Source organism: Aotus nancymaae, unplaced genomic scaffold (genome assembly GCF_030222135.1).
Source record: "Aotus nancymaae isolate 86718 unplaced genomic scaffold, 86718_ANA_hifiasm-v0.15.2.pri h1tg000007l, whole genome shotgun sequence".
NCBI lineage: Eukaryota > Metazoa > Chordata > Mammalia > Primates > Aotidae > Aotus > Aotus nancymaae.
Window position 1 is genome coordinate 11,409,641 of NW_026988418.1, and position 18,436 is coordinate 11,428,076.

The following is an 18,436-nucleotide window of genomic DNA, read 5'->3' on the forward strand; positions in this document are numbered from 1 at the left end:
AGGCACAGTGGTGTAAGAGCACACCTGCCAGGGACTGCAAGCAGTTACCCATGGCTGCAGGGAAAAGCAAGTGGCAGGAGCTGAAGTTGTGTTTCTGGCCAGGCTGTGGAGTCCATCCATTCTATGTACCAGGTGATAGGAAGTCATTGCAAGATTTGAAGTTTAAGGTGGCAGGAGTAGATCTGTGCTCATCCAGGGCATGAATTGGAGAGGTCAAGTTGGAGTCAGGGAGACCAGTGGGCCTCACTAGAAGGTTGAGTGAGGAAGACGAAGCAGGGCTGGAGGGGCAGAAAGGTTTTCCAGAGCACAAGATCTGGGCGGCTGGGAGGAAGGGGACACCAGAGACTGGCAGGCTGACTCTCACGTGCCACATGAAATTGCCAGTTTTGTAGGTCAACAAGTGAATGCCTGTTGGCAATTTCATATGGTTCAACTTCCTGGGTGTCTGGAGCAGCCTCAGCCTCTTAGCTACACACATACTTGGTGAAAGATACCGAGCAGGCCAGAGTACCCAGATGGCATGTATGAGAGCACAGAACAGCTCCCTGCTTCCCACACACAGACCTCTGAGACCGCAGCTGTGACAAGCGACGTCCTTTAAAGAGCCTCCACTTTCTGGAGCTCAAAACTCCCTACAAAGTCACCACTCTGCTGGTCAGCATCAGGGGAAGTGAGAACTGAATTCCACTGGAGGGAGGGTCAAGGTCCTCATTGGAGAATGAGAAGACACAAGTCAGAGAGTGGATAAGAAAGAGCCTGATCAATTTAAAATAATGCTGTGTGTAAATATGTGTGTGGATTTAAAACGTCTTCCCCTCCTGTATTATAAACAAGTTTCCCGCTGTCTTTGTTTCCTGAAATTATAGAAGTTTTGTTGGCTAATTGTCATGAGTGTCAGCTCTGACCTCCTCCTCCGTGGTCCACGTGGTGGCTGTGATGACTGGGGCAGAACAATTAGCTTCTCTGTGCCTCTCTTTCTCCACCCAGATTCCTGTCCCCCTCACTTTCTGTGAGTCAGTCTGTGCAATAATGTCTTCAGATCTTCACCAGTGCTGTTACTGATATTCTTAATTAGATGCAAGAACAAATAGATGTTTTTCTATTCCTAGATATTATACCCAAGAGAACTGAAGACACTCATCCACACAGAAACTTCTACATAGAGGCTGATAGCAGCAGTATTTATAATAGCCAAAAGGTGGAAACAACACAAATGTGCATCAACTTTGAATAAATTAACAAAATGTGATATATAAAAATACCACATCATATGCCTTAAATATATACTTTGAAAAGACACGTTATAGTCATATGATGAAATATTATTTGGTCATAAAACAAAATGAACTACTGATACATGCTATGTCCAAGATAGCATAAATCAGTCTTGAAAACACTGTGCCAAATGAAGCCAGTCACAAGAGGACATGTGTTCTATTATTCCATTTATATGAAATGTTCAGAATCGGCAAATATAGCAAGGCAGAAAGTAGATTGGTGGTTGCCTGGGGCTAGGAGAAATGGGGGCAATGGTGGGGCCATAGCTAAAAGCTACTGGGTTTCCTTTCAGAGTAATGAAAATGTTCTATAATGGTGATGGTTGAACTCTGTGACTATATTAAAAACCATTAGATTGCATTTCAAATGGGTGGATTATAGGGTATGTGAATTATGTCTCCGTAAAGCTGTTACCAAATAAATAAATATTAAGTCTGGGACCTCATGAGAGAGTGTTCCTTGAGACTCAAGAGCAAGGGCCTCAGTGTTTTCAAACCATGTTTCACCCCTACCATGGTATAGTGAGAGAAACCCTGGATGATGATCGGTCCTAAGGCCCGGAGACTTAGCCTGCTTCTGTTAACCTCTCATGAGGTAGCTTTGGGTAATTCACTTGTCCTCTCCGGACCTGAGTAAGAACTGAGGTTCCACGTCATCAGTATGAAGAAGCTGATGGAGCAGATCACCTTTAGGAGCCTCTATACCTGACACTGGAGTTCTGAGCCCCTTGGCCAGAGCCTGCCCAGAGCTTTTAGGCAGGATGAGGAAGAGCACAGGCCTCAAGAGAGAGTCAGGGGACTCATAGCTTGCCTCCTCTCTCCTGGGGCACATCTGGCTCACTTTCCTTTTATTGCATTTTAATTAAGTTGTTCAATCAAATTGGTAACAGGAATCTGTAGGCTGTTAACAGCTGGGGCAGGAGCAGAAAGCCTTGCAGCGGAACTAAACCAACAAAGTCTGCCTCCTGAGCAGATCCAGGAGCCCCGTGCCGCTGAAGGGCATCTCTCAGGGAGGGAGATGAGGGGCTCACTTGCTCCAGCCCCCTGAAAGGCAGAGTTTTGCTCAGGCCTGAGGGCTGCCCTCCTGCAAGGCCATTGCCCTGGCTGTTGGCCACACTGGCATTTTCACATGGTCCTGGCCTTGCCTGACTTCTAGCTCAGACTCCTATCCCAGTCCTGCTCCTTCCCACCCAACCTCAGGCTCTATCTCCTCCACACCCTCTTCCCCTACTCCCTCACCTGGGTTGGCAGTTAATCCTTGATGATGGAAGGACATGGGGCGTCGGGGAGGACAGCTGGCTTTAGGACCAAGAGGTTGGCAGTGCTTAAGAGTGGTGGAAAGAACCAGAAAATTGCAGAAACTAATTCAGAAAAGGCCATTTCCTCCTGGCAATGGGAAAATAAACACATAGTCACAAAAGTGCAACAAAGGATTAAAATTGCCATATAATATGACGTTCATTAAAAACAAAACACCCTATGTGTTCCTGCCCAGTAGGGGAGTAGAGAGTACACAGGAATGAGTTCAGGGTTTTGTTCTTCGGGGACTTGCAATCCAGTGAGGAGGGCAGAGGTGCAAACAAACATGGGGCTTTGGGAAACGGAGACAAAAGGAGCAGCTAAGTCGGCCTTAGGAGAAAGGAAATCAGCAAAGGTCTTTGCTAAGGTCATGTGTGAGCTGATTTTTAAAGATGAGCAGGAGTTGGACAGGGAGGAGGAAGAAAGGAAGGTCAGGCAGTGGGAACCGAATGTGCAAAGGCATGGGAGTGCAAGTGCTTGGCACATGCAGGGATTGTAAATGACGAAAGTGGAGAGGTAGAATGGAGGAGAACTACTGGGGACACTCAGAAATAAGTCCACATCAGGAAGGACTATGCATTATCTTGGAAAGCCCTTCCTCCTGCCATTCAAAGGAGATCATCCTCTGAGCTTGCTCTGCATCCGTTGTGGGTGCTGCTTGAGGGTGGCTGACATGCCAGGTTCCAGATGGGCTGTGTGCAGCCTCCGGGATATAACAGCAATGAGAGGCATTGGCTGTGTTAACTCACACTTAGTGGGTCCCCATGTGAACTGTGGTGTCTTGCACAGGAAGGAATATAGTCCTGCCCTCCGAATATTTGCCATTTCTGAACAAGACAAAACATAGGTATGTGGCAAGTTAAAATGCATTTACGTGAATGATGCTGCAATGAACACGGCGGGTGCAGATATCTCTTTGTCACACGGTTTTTGTTTCTATAGATATATATCCAGAAGTGAGATTGCTGGATCAGATGGTAGTTCTATTTTTAATTTTTTGAGGAGCCTTTATTCTGTTTTTCATAATCACTTTACCAATTTATATTGTCACCAGCAGTAAAGAAGGACTGGTCAAAAGTACAAATTTTCAGTTATATAATGAATAAGTTCTGGTATCCTAATATACAGCCAGTGTGGTGATGGATGTGTTTATTACTTCGATTTTAATAATCATTACATAAAATATACATATATTAAATTATCACTTTGTATACCTTAAACATATACAATCTTTTTTTTTTTGAGACAGAGTTTCACTCTTGTTGCTCACGCTGGAGTGCAGTGGTGCCATCTTGGCTCACTGCAACCTACGCCTCCCAGGTTCAAGCAATTTTCCTGCCTCAGCCTCCCCCGGGTAGCTAGGATTACAGGTGTGCACCACCACACCTAGCTAAGTTTTCGTATTTCTAGTAGAGATGGGGTTTCACCATGTTGACCAGGCTAGTCTCGAACTCCTGACTTCAGGTGATCCACCTACCGTGACCTCCCAAAGTGCTGGACTACAGGCGTGAGTTACTGTGCCTGGCAAGCCTTTACAATCTTTATTTGTCAATTAAATATTTTAAAAGAGAAAAAGATTTAGAAATCGCCACCCACCCACTCAAATGCATATAAGGGCCAGGTGAGTGGTGCAACATTGTGAAAGTGCAGGCAAAGTCGGTGAGAGCCGAAGACTCTCCTTCATTTAGAGCTACCAAATGATCCTGGAGGAGGCAGGATTCGAATTAGGCTATAGAGGAAAAGTAGCATTTAAATAGATGCAAAGAGCTTTGCTTGCATTCCAGATAATGGGAATGATGAAAGTGAAAGGGCCAAAGTAGGGCAGGGAAAAGAAGGCTCTGGCTGGAGTAGAAGGGGTGAATACTGAGAGTCGGCTGGAGTCGGACTGGGCTCGGGTGGCCTGGGGGGCAGCTTGGTCGTGAAGGAAGAAAAGGAGCTGGGGGTTATTGCAGATAAATTTTGTGTCAGACCCTGTATCTAAAGGATTTTAATGATGTTGTGAGACAGATACTTTTAACCCCATTTTAAAGATGAGGAAACAGGGCCTCAGAGAGGAGACATGCCATATTCAAGTCATAGAGCTGAGAATTAGAAAGACTGGACTGTCTAGTTCTTTCTACTAAAGTACTTGCTTCCTTCAAGACATCAGTGGGAAGGTAGCACACATAGCACAGGCCAGATGGTGTGATGGCTAGTACACACACACACACATGTATACACACATATGTATGCACACACGTATACACACACACACACACACACACACACACACACACTGGGGGCACATACATACCGAATATGGCAATTCCTGGGCTGTGGCTCCCAATCTAATTAGTGGGATGATTGTCATTTAGGAGACTTTTGCCTTTCACTAAACACACACACACACATGTATACACACACACACACACACACACTGGGGGCGCATACATACCGAATATGGCAATTCCTGGACTGTGGCTCCCAATCTAATTAGTGGGATGATTGTCATTTAGGAGACTTTTGCCTTTCACTAAACACACACACGTATACACACACGTATACACACACGTATACACACACGTATACACACACGTACACACACACACACACACACACACACACTGGGGGCACACACATACCGAATATGGCAATTCCTGGGCTGTGGCTCCCAATCTAATTAGTGGGATGATTGTCATTTAGGAGACTTTTGCCTTTCACTAAACACACACACACACATGTACACACACACACACATACACACACACACACACACTGGGGGCACATACATACCGAATATGGCAATTCCTGGGCTGTGGCTCCCAATCTAATTAGTGGGATGATTGTCATTTAGGAGACTTTTGCCTTTCACTAAACACACACACACACATGTACACACACACACACACACACACACACACACAGGGGGCGCATACATACCGAATATGGCAATTCCTGGGTTGTGGCTCCCAATCTAATTAGTGGGATGATTGTCATTTAGGAGACTTTTGCCTTTCACTAAACACACACACACACGTATACACACACACACACACACACACTGGGGGCACATACATACCGAATATGGCAATTCCTGGGCTGTGGCTCACAGTCTAATTAGTGGGATGATTGTCATTTAGGAGACTTTTGCCTTTCACTTTACCCCAAGCTGTGTGAGGCTCTGCTTCTCTATTTAGGATTCAATAGGAGTATGGAAAGAGAAAAAAGAAATGTGATGCTTGAAACAAAATACCCCATCGAGCTGACCACTAAATAGCACTTAGACCCCAAGTATACACACAGCTGCTTTATGTAATGAAGGCTGCGGACCATGTTCCTGGATATAAAATAACAAACCACATATAAAGTTTTACGTTGCTGTGTAATTAGCACAGATCTGTGAGTGTGCACGCCAGGGTGAGGTGAGGGGAGGGGGGCTTAGGCCTCGGGCAGTGAGCTGTGGAGGAAAGAGCAGGCACTGCGGAGCCCAGAGGCAAGAGTCTAAATTCCTGCTCCTCCACTTTGTAGCCCTTTGACCTTGGGCAAGTTACTTAAACACTGTAAACTTCCAATTTCATACCTGTCAAAGGAGGCAAAGCACATGTTTTAGAGCAGTGGTTTTGCCCTCGTTCTGGCCCCCAGGGACATCCGACAATGTCTAAAGATACTTTTGTTTGTCATAACTAGGAAGGTGCTATTGGCATCTAGTGGGTAAGGCCAGGATGCTGCCCCCACCCTCCCCTCACAACAAAGAATCATCCTGCCCAAAATGCACATCCTGCCAAGATTGAGAAACCTTGCCTTCTAGGGTTGGTATGTGATGGTATAATCATTATAAACTGTCATTGAGCCTTACTATATGTCAGGCTCTGTTCTGTCACTATTTAAAGTGTGTCAGCTTGTACCAGTTTATAGCAAATTTAGGAGGGTGGTACTACCATTATCCTCATTCTCTAGATAAGGAAACTGAAGCACAGAGAGAACGAACCCCAAATCACATACCTAGTAAGTGATGGAACCAAGGCAGCATTGCAGGGTTTGAACCAAAGCAGTGGCATGAACTCATATGTGTCTGCTTCAGTGCCTGGAGCGTGGTGATGATGGTGATTTCTCACCTCCAGAGTGGGAGGGTTCATTCATCCGTTCATGCAACATATATGCAGTGAGAGCTTAATCAGAGCTTGGTGATAAAGAATTGGTGGCCGGGCGCGGTGGCTCACGCCTATAATCCCAGCACTTTGGGAGGCTGAGGCGGGTGGATCACGAGGTCAAGAGATCGAGACCATCCTGGTCAACAAGGTGAAACTCCGTCTCTACTAAAAATACAAAAATTAGCTGGGCATGGTGGCGCGCGCCTGTAGTCCCAGCTACTGGGGAGGCTGAGGCAGGAGAATTGCTTGAACCCAGGAGGCCGAGGTTGCGGTGAGCCGAGATCACGCCATTGCACTCCAGACTGGGTAACAAGAGCGAAACTCCGTCTCAAAAAAAAAAAAAAGTAGGCAAGGTCCTTGCTCACACAACTTACTTTCTAGTTGAGGAGAAAAATTATAAACAAGCAAATCAATAAAAATGGAGACAAGTGATAGGAGTCTGCAATGAGAAGACCTGGGGGAAGAGCACGTCCAGCAGAGAGAACAGGCTGGGAAAGGCCAGAGGGAGGCACCTTGGTGAGTTCAGGAAACAGCGAAGTCCAGTGAACCTAGACCTAGGTTAGAGGGAGGAAATCCTTTTTTTTTTCTTTTTAGATAGAGTCTCACTCTGTTGCCCAGGCTGGAGTGTAGTGGTATGATCTGGGCTCACGGCAGCCTCTGCCTCCCGGGTTCAAGCGATTCTCCTGTGAGGGAGGAAATTCTAACCGATAACATTAGAGAGATAGGAGGGGCCAGTTGGAGTAATACTTTGTAGGTCAAGGTAAGGAGTTTTGAATTCCAGCTTTGCTGAGAAGCTATAGGAGGGTTTTGAAGGGTAACAGGATCCAATTTACATTTGTAAAAGAGCTTTCAGATTTGGATGTGGAGGATGTTGAGGCCTACGACAAGTGGGGAGTTTGGGAAGTAATTCAGTAAGGACACCAGGGCCGTAGTTAGAGGGTGTGATGATAGTGTCTCGGCCCAGGGTGACTGCAGTGAAACTGGAAGATGATGAGCAAATGTGGTTGACACGCAGTCGCCGTTTTGTGACATATATCATGTGGGAGGAAAAGAGAGAGGATTCAAAGGTGACACTGAAGATTTTGTGTTGAGCAACTGGCTCCATCAGCTGAGATAGGGAAGACTGAGGGAGGAGCAGGGTTTGGAGGCAGTGGAGGGAAGGTGTCAAGAGGCCACTGTTAGGTCATGTTAAGCATGAGCTGCTTGCTTGGATCCAAGTATAGTGTGAAGAAAACAGCTTATAAATGAGCTTGGGGCTCAGGGCAGCAGTCCAGGATGGAAGGATAAATTTAGTATCCATTGCACAAAGATGATATTTGAAGCCAAGGTCCTGTTACAGAGAAGCAGAGAATTGAAGAAGGCCTAGAAGTCAGGGAACTCATTCATTTCAAGTTTGAAAGAGAAGCAGTCATCAAAAGAGACAGAAGTAGGAGAAAAAACAGGAGAGAGGGGTATCAAGATATCCAACAAAGTAAAACAAAACAACAGGGAAGCGATGATTAAATTTGACCACAGGAGGCCGACAGGAGGCAATTCAGGAAGTGGAGACAGACACTTCAGGGAACTCTTTCTAGGAATTTTATGATAAAGGATAAAGAAATGGAGGGGAGTGAGAACACGGGCCAGTGGAGAGACTTTTAAAAATAGGAGTCATATATGTATTTGCAGGCCAGTGTGAGGATCTGGCAGAGAGAGGGCAACTTCTGATCCCGGAGAGAGAGGGGTTCACATGCAAGTAGAGCTGAATGAAGTGGGTTCGGTGGAGTTATGGAAGGTCCAACTAAACCTGGAACTGCTGAGTGCTCCTCAGCATTTGCCTTCTTTGTGGACTCTTGCTGGGCCAGTGTGGTCTGCGCAAATAGATTTGCACATTTATTTGGTGATCAAGAGTTTATAACTGAAAAATATATGCTGTATAAGAAAAGAAAAGGCTTTGGCCAGGCACAGACTCATACCTGTAATCCCAGCTCTTTGGTAGGCTGACATGGGCAGATTGCTTGAGACCAGGAGTTTGAGACCAGCCTGGGCAACATGGCAAAACCCCATCTCTACAAAAAATACAAAAATTAGCCTGACTTGGTGGCATACACCTGTAGTCCCAGCTACTTGGGAGGTTGAGGTGGGAGGATGCCTTGAGCCCAGAAGGCAGAGGTTGCAGTGAGCCAAGATCATTTCATTTCACTCCAGCCTGGGTTACAGAGTGACGCCTTGAAAAAAAAAGAAAGAAAGAAAGAGAGAGAGAGAGAGAGAAAGGAAAGAAAGAAAGAAAGCATAGCCAAGTCTTGAAAAAAAGAAAGAAAGAAAAAAGGAAAGAAAGAGAGAGAAAGCAAGCAAAGCCAAGCCTTGCTACCATTGGTAGTGGATCGGATTGGGTTGGATTCTCTGCTCCCATTTTATGTTTGAAAGCCATTTTCGTCAATCTTATCAAGTAGTTGTCTGGACACTGCTTATGATACTTAGTGACAAGAAGCTCACTAAAGGATTCACTTAAGGCCTAGCTTAATCCCTCCACACCTCAATTTCCTCTCTGCAAAGTGAGAACAATAGTAATGTGTATCTTATAGGTTTGTTGTGGGAATCAAGTTAGATAATGCATGTGAATGCACTTTATGTACTATAAAGGGCTGTGAATATTAATTCTCTCATCATTATTAACAATAATAAAAAAAAGAAGGGGCCTCAAAAGTATTTCCTGTATTACTTTCAAGTTGTTGAAAAAGTCATGAAAGGGTGTGCATCGCCTGCAACATGGACACCTTGTGAAAGGAGCCCTGGAAGTCTGCATCATGGTGGCACCCAGGGCCACTGCCTGGAGCAGGTGGGCAGGTTGCACCTTGCAGGAGAGGGCTCTGCTGAGGAGGCCAGTGGCAGTGAAATCCAGCCAGCACTCTGCTTATCCAGCCATGTGCCCGGGCAAGGAGCTGCATCTGCAGTGATTCCACCTGGCATCATATAGGTTAGCATCCACCGGCACGCTTCCTGAAATGTTTGGGTTTGCTTGAACTTTAATTAGCCAATCCAGTAATGGAGAATGAGTTTCTGTCTTCAGCCACTGGAATTTTTATGATGACTTTTCTATCTGTGTATCCAGCCTGGCCTTTCCTCTACTTGAATGCCTTGCCTTCCTCTCAAACTCCTTATGTCCAAATTCACACCTTCATTTTTCTCAGTTGAGAGTTTGGGCTGGATTCTCTACTCCTATTTTGTTTGAAAGCCCTTTTCATGAATCTTATCAAGTAGTTGTCTGGACACTGCTTATGACATTTAGTGCCAAGAAGCTCACTACCACCTGAGGTAGCCGATGCCACTTTGAAGCCGCTCTTCACATTCAGAAACTTCTATCTGTTGAGTCCACACCTGCCGGCCTGGAGCTCATACCCACTAGTTCCTGGTTCCCGCCCTTGGGACCACATGGAAGAAATTTCTATCTTCTTCATGACAGCTATTCATTGATTTGGATACAGGGATCAAGTTACCCTGTGTCTTATTGCTGTTTCTTCCATTTCATACATAAAAGGTTTTGCTTCTTTTCACTCTCCTGACCACTAAAATAATTCTTTGTGTCTAGAAATGGCCTCAAGAATTGATAGCTTTTTCATTCATTGATTTACTAACTCATGCATCCAACATAAGAAAGAGGAGGTGATTCCTCCAGGGTCTTACAGCTCCTAAGCTTTTCTCTGCCCCATGTTATTTCACTAGCACACAGCTGCCTTTCTGTAGCAGCAGTGGTCCTGGAGTCCACGCAACTTCTGAAGTGGCAGAAACTTCTGCAGACTCACCAACTTAATTGATTCTTTCGTTGTTGTTGTAATTTTCTGTTTAGTTTTTTGCCTCTGAGCTTTTTAGTAATCTACCATAGTGTTTAGCATTTCCATCTCTTTCTCCCCTTCTCAAATTGGCAGCTTAGCTGGGCATGGCGGCTCATGTCTGTAATCTTGGGAGGTTAACCAAGGTGGAAGGATGGCTCGAGCCCAGGTGTTTGAGACCAGCCTGGGCAACATAGGGAGACCACATTTCTACAAAAATTTAAAAAATTCGCTGGGCATGGTGGTGCACACCTGTGGTTCTAACAACTCAGAAGGCTGAGGTGGGAGGTTTGCTTGAGCCTGGGAGGTCGAGGCTGTGGCGAGCCATGATTGCACCCCTACACTCCAGCCTGGGCAACAGAACAAGAACAGGGGGCAAAAATCAATAGCTCCTGGTCTAGCCTATTCAATATAAACTATTTCCTCACAGTTCTAGATCTCTTTTCCAGTAGTGTAGAGATGGAAATCACCATTTCTATAACATAAAGCATTAGCCCAGGTCTAGAGAAACATGAGTCCTTAAGAGAGTGAATTCAAAAAATTCACACATATACAGGGAAGAAGTGTGGTTGACAGACGCTCCACGAGAGTAGAGACCATGTTGAGGTTTTTCATTTTGCATTGTGTGTAGCTCATATTCATGATAGCTGCTGCTGCTAGCTGCTATGACTAATTGCTAATATATTGGAGCACTAATTATGTGTCAGGCTTTTAACAATGTATGGGAATTCTGGTTTTTCGCCTCCTCACAAATACTTGGTCTTGCCAGGTTTTGTAATTACAGCCATCCTAGTGAGTGTGAAGTGACATCTTATTGTGATTGTAATATGACTTTTTCTTCTCTTTCTTTTTTTTTAAAAACAAACAAACAAACAAACAAAGCAAACAGGGTCTTGCTCTGTCGTCCAGGCTGGAGTGCAGTGGCGCCATCTCAGCTCACTGAAAGGGACTCCTCATGGGCTCAAGGGATCCTCTCACTTCAGCCTCCTGAGTAGCTGGGACCACAGGCATGCACCACTACACCTGGCTAATTTTTTGGTTTTTAGTAGAGATGAGATCTTGCTATGTTGTTCAGGCTGCTCTTGGCCTCCCAAGGTGCTGGGATTACAGGCATGAGTTACTCAACACCACTAATGATTAATGGTGTTGGGAATATCTTTTCATATACTTATTTGCCATTCCTACATTTTCTTTGGTGAAGCTTTTGTTCAAATCTGTTTTACATTTATATTGGGCTGTTTGGCTTTTTATTTTTGAGAGGTGATAGTTCTTTATATATTTTGTATACAAGTGCTTTGTGAAACATAGTTTTGCAAATATTTTCCCATGGCTTGTGTTTTCATTTTCTTAACAGTGTCTTTTGAACAGTATTTTAATTTTGAAGAAATCCAAATTGTCAATTGTTTTCTTTAAAAATGTATGCGTTTTGTCTTCTGTTTAAAAAATCTTGGCCTAACCCAAGGCCACTAAGATTTTCTGTTCTTTGTTTTATTCTAGAATTTTTACATTTTTAGGTGTGGCCCTTCGATCGGTGATCCATTTTCACTTGGACCTTATGTGAGTTGTGAGTTAAGGATCACGGGCAACGGCGCTGCCGCCTCTTTTCCTCTTTCTCCTACCACTCCCTCCACTGCTGCTCTTGCTCCTCTTCCTCCTCCTCTTCCTCATCCCTTTCTTTCCTTTCCTCGTCCTTCTTTCCCTGCTCCTCCTCCTTACCTTCTTTTCCTCACTTCTTTCTCTTTCTCCTCATCTTCCTCCTCCTCATTCCCCCTTTCTCTTCTTTCTCTTCCTCTTTTCCTTTTTGCAAATGGATATCCATGTTCCAACACCATTTGTTTGTTTTGTGTTTTTTTTTTTTTTCACAGCATCTGGAAAATAATCTTTAATTTCCCTCTTTCTTTTTTTTTTTTTTTTTTTTTTTTTTTTTTTTTTTGAGACGGAGTTTCGCTCTTGATACCCAGGCTGGAGCGCAATGGCGCGATCTCGGCTCACCGCAATCTCCGCCTCCTGGGTTCAGGCAATTCTCCTGCCTCAGCCTCCTGAGTAGCTGGGATTACAGGCACGCGCCACCGTGCCCAGCTAATTTTTTGTATTAGTAGAGACGGGGTTTCACCATGTTGACCAGGATGGTCTCGATCTCTTGACCTCGTGATCCACCCGCCTCGGCCTCCCAAAGTGCTGGGATTACAGGCTTGAGCCACCGCGCCCGGCCTAATTTCCCTCTTTCTACAGCCCCTTGTTGCCTGGGAACAAAGACCATCAATTCTGAGATTTATGAGCAAATCTAGACCCTTCATTGGTTGCCTGTACTTTGGATCGGTGAAGAATTTCATCTGTCAGGGCATTTGCTGCATCATAACAGTTGTTGAATTTTCTTCAGGCAACAGATGAACTCTATACTGAAGCCGGCAGTCTCGGAATAGCCCAAGTCCAGGGGAAGCTGAGATGGACCTTCTGATCACTTGGGAGTGAACCGGTGTGGAATTTGTAACAGTGGATAGGATGTAAGTCTTTGGTGGGCTAGGTGATTATAAGCTTTGCTTTCACCTGAAAGCAAAGGGGATTGAACATCCCATGATGTTTCAGTTTACTACATATTTGCCTGACAATATTTATTGAAAGATTGCCCTTCCTGTATAGAATTGCCTCGGTACTTTTATCAAAAATTAATTGATCATTTTTGTGTGAGTCTGTTTTTGGACTCTGTTCTGTTCCATTGGTAGACATATCTATATTTACAGCAGCATCACACTGTATTACTAGAGTTTTGTACTTAGTCGTGAAACCAGGTGTTAAGCCTCTAATTTTGTTCTTCATCTTTGATATAGTTTGGACATTTGTCCCTACATAAATCTCGTGTTGAATTGTAATCCCTAATGTTGGAGGTAGGGCCTGGTGGGAGGTGTTTGAATCGTGGAGGCGGATCTCTCATGAGTGGCTTGGGCCGTCCCCTTGGTGATAAGAGAGCTCTCGCTCTGAGTTCACATGATATCTGGTCATTTAAAAGTGTGTGGTACCTCCCCTCTATTCTCTCTCTTTCTTTCTCTCTTACTCCTGCTTGCACCATGTGAAGTGCCTGCTCCTGCTTCACCTTCCACCAGGAGTAAAAGCTCCCTGAGGCCTCTCCAGAAGCAGATGCCTGTATGCTTTCTGTACAGCCTGCAGAACTGTGAGCCAATTGAACCCTTTTTCTTATAAATTACCCAGTCTCAGAGATTTCTTTATAGCATGTATTTGGCTATCAAATTATTTGTATTTTCATATAAATTTTAGAATTGACTTGTCAATTTCTGCAAAAAAGTCTCCTGGGATTTTGATATATATGGTCATGAATCTCAGGATCAATCAGGGGAGAATTTACACCTTAATAATATTGAGTCTTATAATCCATAGGCATGGTTTATGTCTGTTCAGATTTTCTTTAACTTCTCTCAGCAATATTTTGAGTTATTCAATGTATATATCTATACATCTTTTGTGAAAATTTTTCTAAAGCATTTCTTGATTTTTAATGCTCTTAGAAATAGCATTTAAAAATTTTCAACTTACAACTATTCCTTGAAAGTATGCAAAATACGATTAAATGTTGTATGTTATTATTCTTTTCTATAACCTTGCATTTTCTGCATCTATTGAAATGATCAAATGGATTTGTAATTATATTCCCTTTGCTTATTCTTGCTACTAGTAATTTGAATCTTTTTTTTTTTTTTCCTGGTCAGTCTGGCCAAAGATTTATCGAATTTATTGATAACCAGCTTGGGCTTTACTCCATAATTTTTCTCCTTTCTTTTTCCCTGTTTTCTGTTTTAATTTTTGTGATTTCCTTCCTTTTTTGCTTGCTTTGGTTTTAGTTTTCCCTCCTTGTTCTCATGTTTTAAGATGTAAACTCAGATCATTAATTTTAAACCTTTCTTTATTTCTAATATAAGCCTTTAATTCTACATACTTTTCTTTATTTGCATTTCATAGATTTTGGTATTTGTTTTTTCATTTTGATTTAATTAAAAATACTTTGTAATTTCCTTTCTGATTTCTTCTTTGTCCCATGGGTTATTTAGAAATACATTGTTTCATTTCCAAATTACTGGGTATGTTCCAGATTTTTTCCTGTTATTTGTTTGTAATTTAATTATCTGGTAGTCAGAGAAGATACTTTGTATGATTTTAATCTTTTTGAATTTATTGAGACGTCCAATGACACTGAATAAGATTTATTTTAATAAATGTTCTGTGGACCCTTGAGAAGAATGTTTATCTGTTGTTTGGTGAAATGTTCTGCAAATGCCAATGATATCAAGTTGATTATAATGTTTTTCAAGTTATCTTAATCTTATTTTTTGTCTACCTATTCTATCAATTATTGAGAGAGGAGTGTTGAAGTCTCGAGTGTGATGTTGGAGTTGTTTATTTTTCCTTTCACTTCTGTGAGTTTTTGCTTAGTGTTGTTAGAAAACTATTAGGCACATACGCATTTTGGTCGTGTCCTCTTGATTAATTGATTCCTTTATGAAATGACCTTTTTTATCTATGGCAAGATTTTTTGTTCTGAAGTCTGTTTTGTCTGATATTAATAAATCTACACCCACTTTATTTAGATTAGTGTTAGCCTCCTATATCTTTGTTCCGTGTCTTGCTTATAACCTGTTGTGCCTTTATATTTAAAATGGATTTCTTATCGGCACCATGTAATTGGGTTTACTTTTTTGTTCCAATTTGACAATTTTTTACATTTAATGTGAATATAGGTCTGTTTGAGTTTGACTCTACCATTTTGCTGTTTTCTATTTGTTCCATTTAGATTAACTATTTCTTATGATTTCATTTTCTTTTATAACCTTATTAGCTTTTTCCCTCCTCTCTTCCTCCTCCTCCCCACCTTCCCCCTTTCTTCTTCTTCTCTGTTTTCCACTTCCCCTTACCCATATCCTCCTTTTCTTTTTAAATAAAGTGTTGCTTCATGGTCCATAGTGCACATACTCAGGTTAGTGGCAGAAGTTAGTCTCTCTCTCTCTTTATTTATTCTCTTTTATTCTCATATCTCATTCCCTTTATCCTTCTCACCACTAATATGTTTCATGTATATTTTTTGTTTATATATGTCCTTGAAAATATGTATACCTGTTTTGTGTGCATATGTTTTTAATTTAGATAAATGATACTGTGTAATTTGTCAGACTCTGTTCTTATTTTTTGCACCAAAGTGTATACTCTTACAATCAGTTTATTTCTTCTGACTGCTATGTAACACTCAGTAGTAGTATTTCACATGTTTTGCCTGTCTACTCTCTGAGTGATGATCTTCCAGGTTGCCTACAATTCCCTGACTCCACAAATAATTATCTTATAAACCTAGGTTAGCTTTCTGGGGGAAATGCATATCCAGGATCGTAATAGCTGAATTGTAGAGCGTGCATATACTTAATTTGACTAAGTGGTGGGGGGTGTTCTCTAGAACGCCTCCACCACTCAGTAATCCTGCCATATGAGAGTTTCCTATATCCCTGCAAGTCTTATTTCTAATTTTTATTGATATAAATTGCACAAGGGACATTTCTCTGGCTACTAATAATTTTGAGCAACTCTCCAAATACTTTTTCTCTTTCTGTGTTTCCTCTTTTGAAAATTGCCTGTGCCCAAATATCCTGTGCTTACTTTTCTCATGAATTTTCTCTTTTTCTTGTTGATTTGTAGTTTTTGTATCTTTTCAGTATTAATCTGGTGTCGGTTTCAGATGTTGCGAATACCTTCTATTATTTATTTATTTTCTCCATAGAGCCCTTCATTGAATAGAAATCTTTTAAAAAATATAATTTATCTGTTCCCAAATTGTGCTTTTAGTGTTTTGTGTGTGAACTTATTCCTCGTATTTAAGTCATAAAGATCAACTTCTACATCTTCTATTAACTTTAAATTTTTAAAATCTTCTATTGACTTTATCATTCTTCCAAAAACTTTATTTTTTGTCTTTCACATGTGTTTTTAATCCACATCATACCACCTTTGTATATGATATTAAGTAAGAGATCCAGTTTTCCTCTTCTACATATGATCAACTAATTTTCTCAACATGATATACTTGACAATTTGTAGTGAGTTGATTCGTCATATTCTACGGTCTGTGAAGTTCTTTTATATATGTATCCGTAGGGGTCCTAGCAGGAAATAGAATGTAAGCTGAAATGGGGTAACTGAGGAGAACTAAGGACTCCCTGGTTAAGGACTCCAATAAGGATGGTTAGGATACTCAGCAGCAACAGTGGGGAAGTCATATCTCCCATCCTCCAGCTCCTACCCACCAAGTATGAACAAGCAGGTGGAGGGAATGGCTATCAAACTCAGAAGAAGCTGTAGCTGGTGTTCTGGTCTTGGGCAGATGAGTGCAGCCTGGCAGGGGAGAGCTAGGGCATAACTACCCGCTAACCTTTTTTCTCTCCAACCTCCCTCCAGTGACTCTCTTTGGCCAAACTCAACAGGGAATCACACAGGGTAAGTAAGTACAGTTAATGCAATGCAGGGAGACCAGCCTCTCATATGAAGCCAGAGAAGGGTGGAGAAAGGATGTGACGGGGCAAACTGAGAGGATCCAGTGCAATACATGTGACAGTGTGAGGGTGTGTCTCTGTGCTCCCTGTTCTACCGGAGTGCCTCTATCTGTTAATGACCAGTATTACAGTGTGTTTATTATCTTGGTTTTGTAGCATGTTAATATCTGAAAGAGTGAGGTTCTCCTCTTTTATTTTTTTCTTTATTAAGATTTAACATTTTTACGTTAACTGCATTTGAATTTCTCCATGTACATTTTAGAGTAAGTGTATTGCATCCTCAAGAAATCAACTGGTATTTTGATTGGCTTCGTATTATATCTTTATATTGATTTTGGGGGAGGGGCATGTTTTTAATGTTAAGTCAGCTCATTCACGCACAGGAGCATCTCTCTACTTATTCGTATCATCTTCTATGCCCTATATCAGTGTTACTCTCCTACATAGAGGTCTACTGTATTCTTGGTTACATTAATTCCTAGATAATTGGTTAAATTGACCACTTATCTTATATCTTGTTTTCTTGGTTAAATTAATTCCTAGATTAATTCCTGGATTTCTACATTGTGGATAGTAATAATGGTGCACATCTTAGTGAGTGCCTTCTATGTGCAGGCCCTGTGTCGGGTGCTACTGATTCGCTGATACAGTAGTGAGCATGACATAGTCCCTGGTTTCCCAGACCCAACACTGCAAAGACAGACAGCACACATGTAAACAGACAAATGTATGACCACACATTGTGTTAAGTGCTCTGAAGCAAAGGCCCAGCTTTCCTCCCTGGCCTTCTGCCTTTTTTGTGTCATTTCTCAGTGCTCTGTGCCACTGCTCTTACAAAGATCCAGGCCAGATGTCAGGAGACAGGATTTCCAGTCCGGAGTCTGATTCTATCTAGCCAGTTTATTCATCTTTAGAATGAAGGGTTATACTAGTCGGTTTTCTTAAGGCTCTTTAGCAGCTTCCATCTTCCTCCCTCCCTCCTGCCCTGCCTTTCTTCTTTCATGATTGAGTGTGAAAGTAAGAACAGTAGTACCTGGGGAAGGGAAACTGCTCTGTCTAGTTTTAAGTGCTATAGGAATACTCAGATGTCAAAGTACCCGCTGCCATAGAACGTGCAGGTGTGGATCTTAGGAGGAGTCCATGCTAGAGGTGTACAATTAAGGGATGCCACTTGAAGTCCTGATGTGAATGAGAGCACTTGGAAAGAGCGTATACAGAAGAGGAGAATAGAGCCTGAGGGGCTGAGATGTTTAAAGTAAAGTAAGAAGAGAGAAGGGTCTTTCGGAGGAAACTTGCCACAGGATTAGCATTACAGGGCAAAAAGTTTTAAAATGCCTATGACGGCACTTTGGAAGTTTATTTAATGACCATAATCA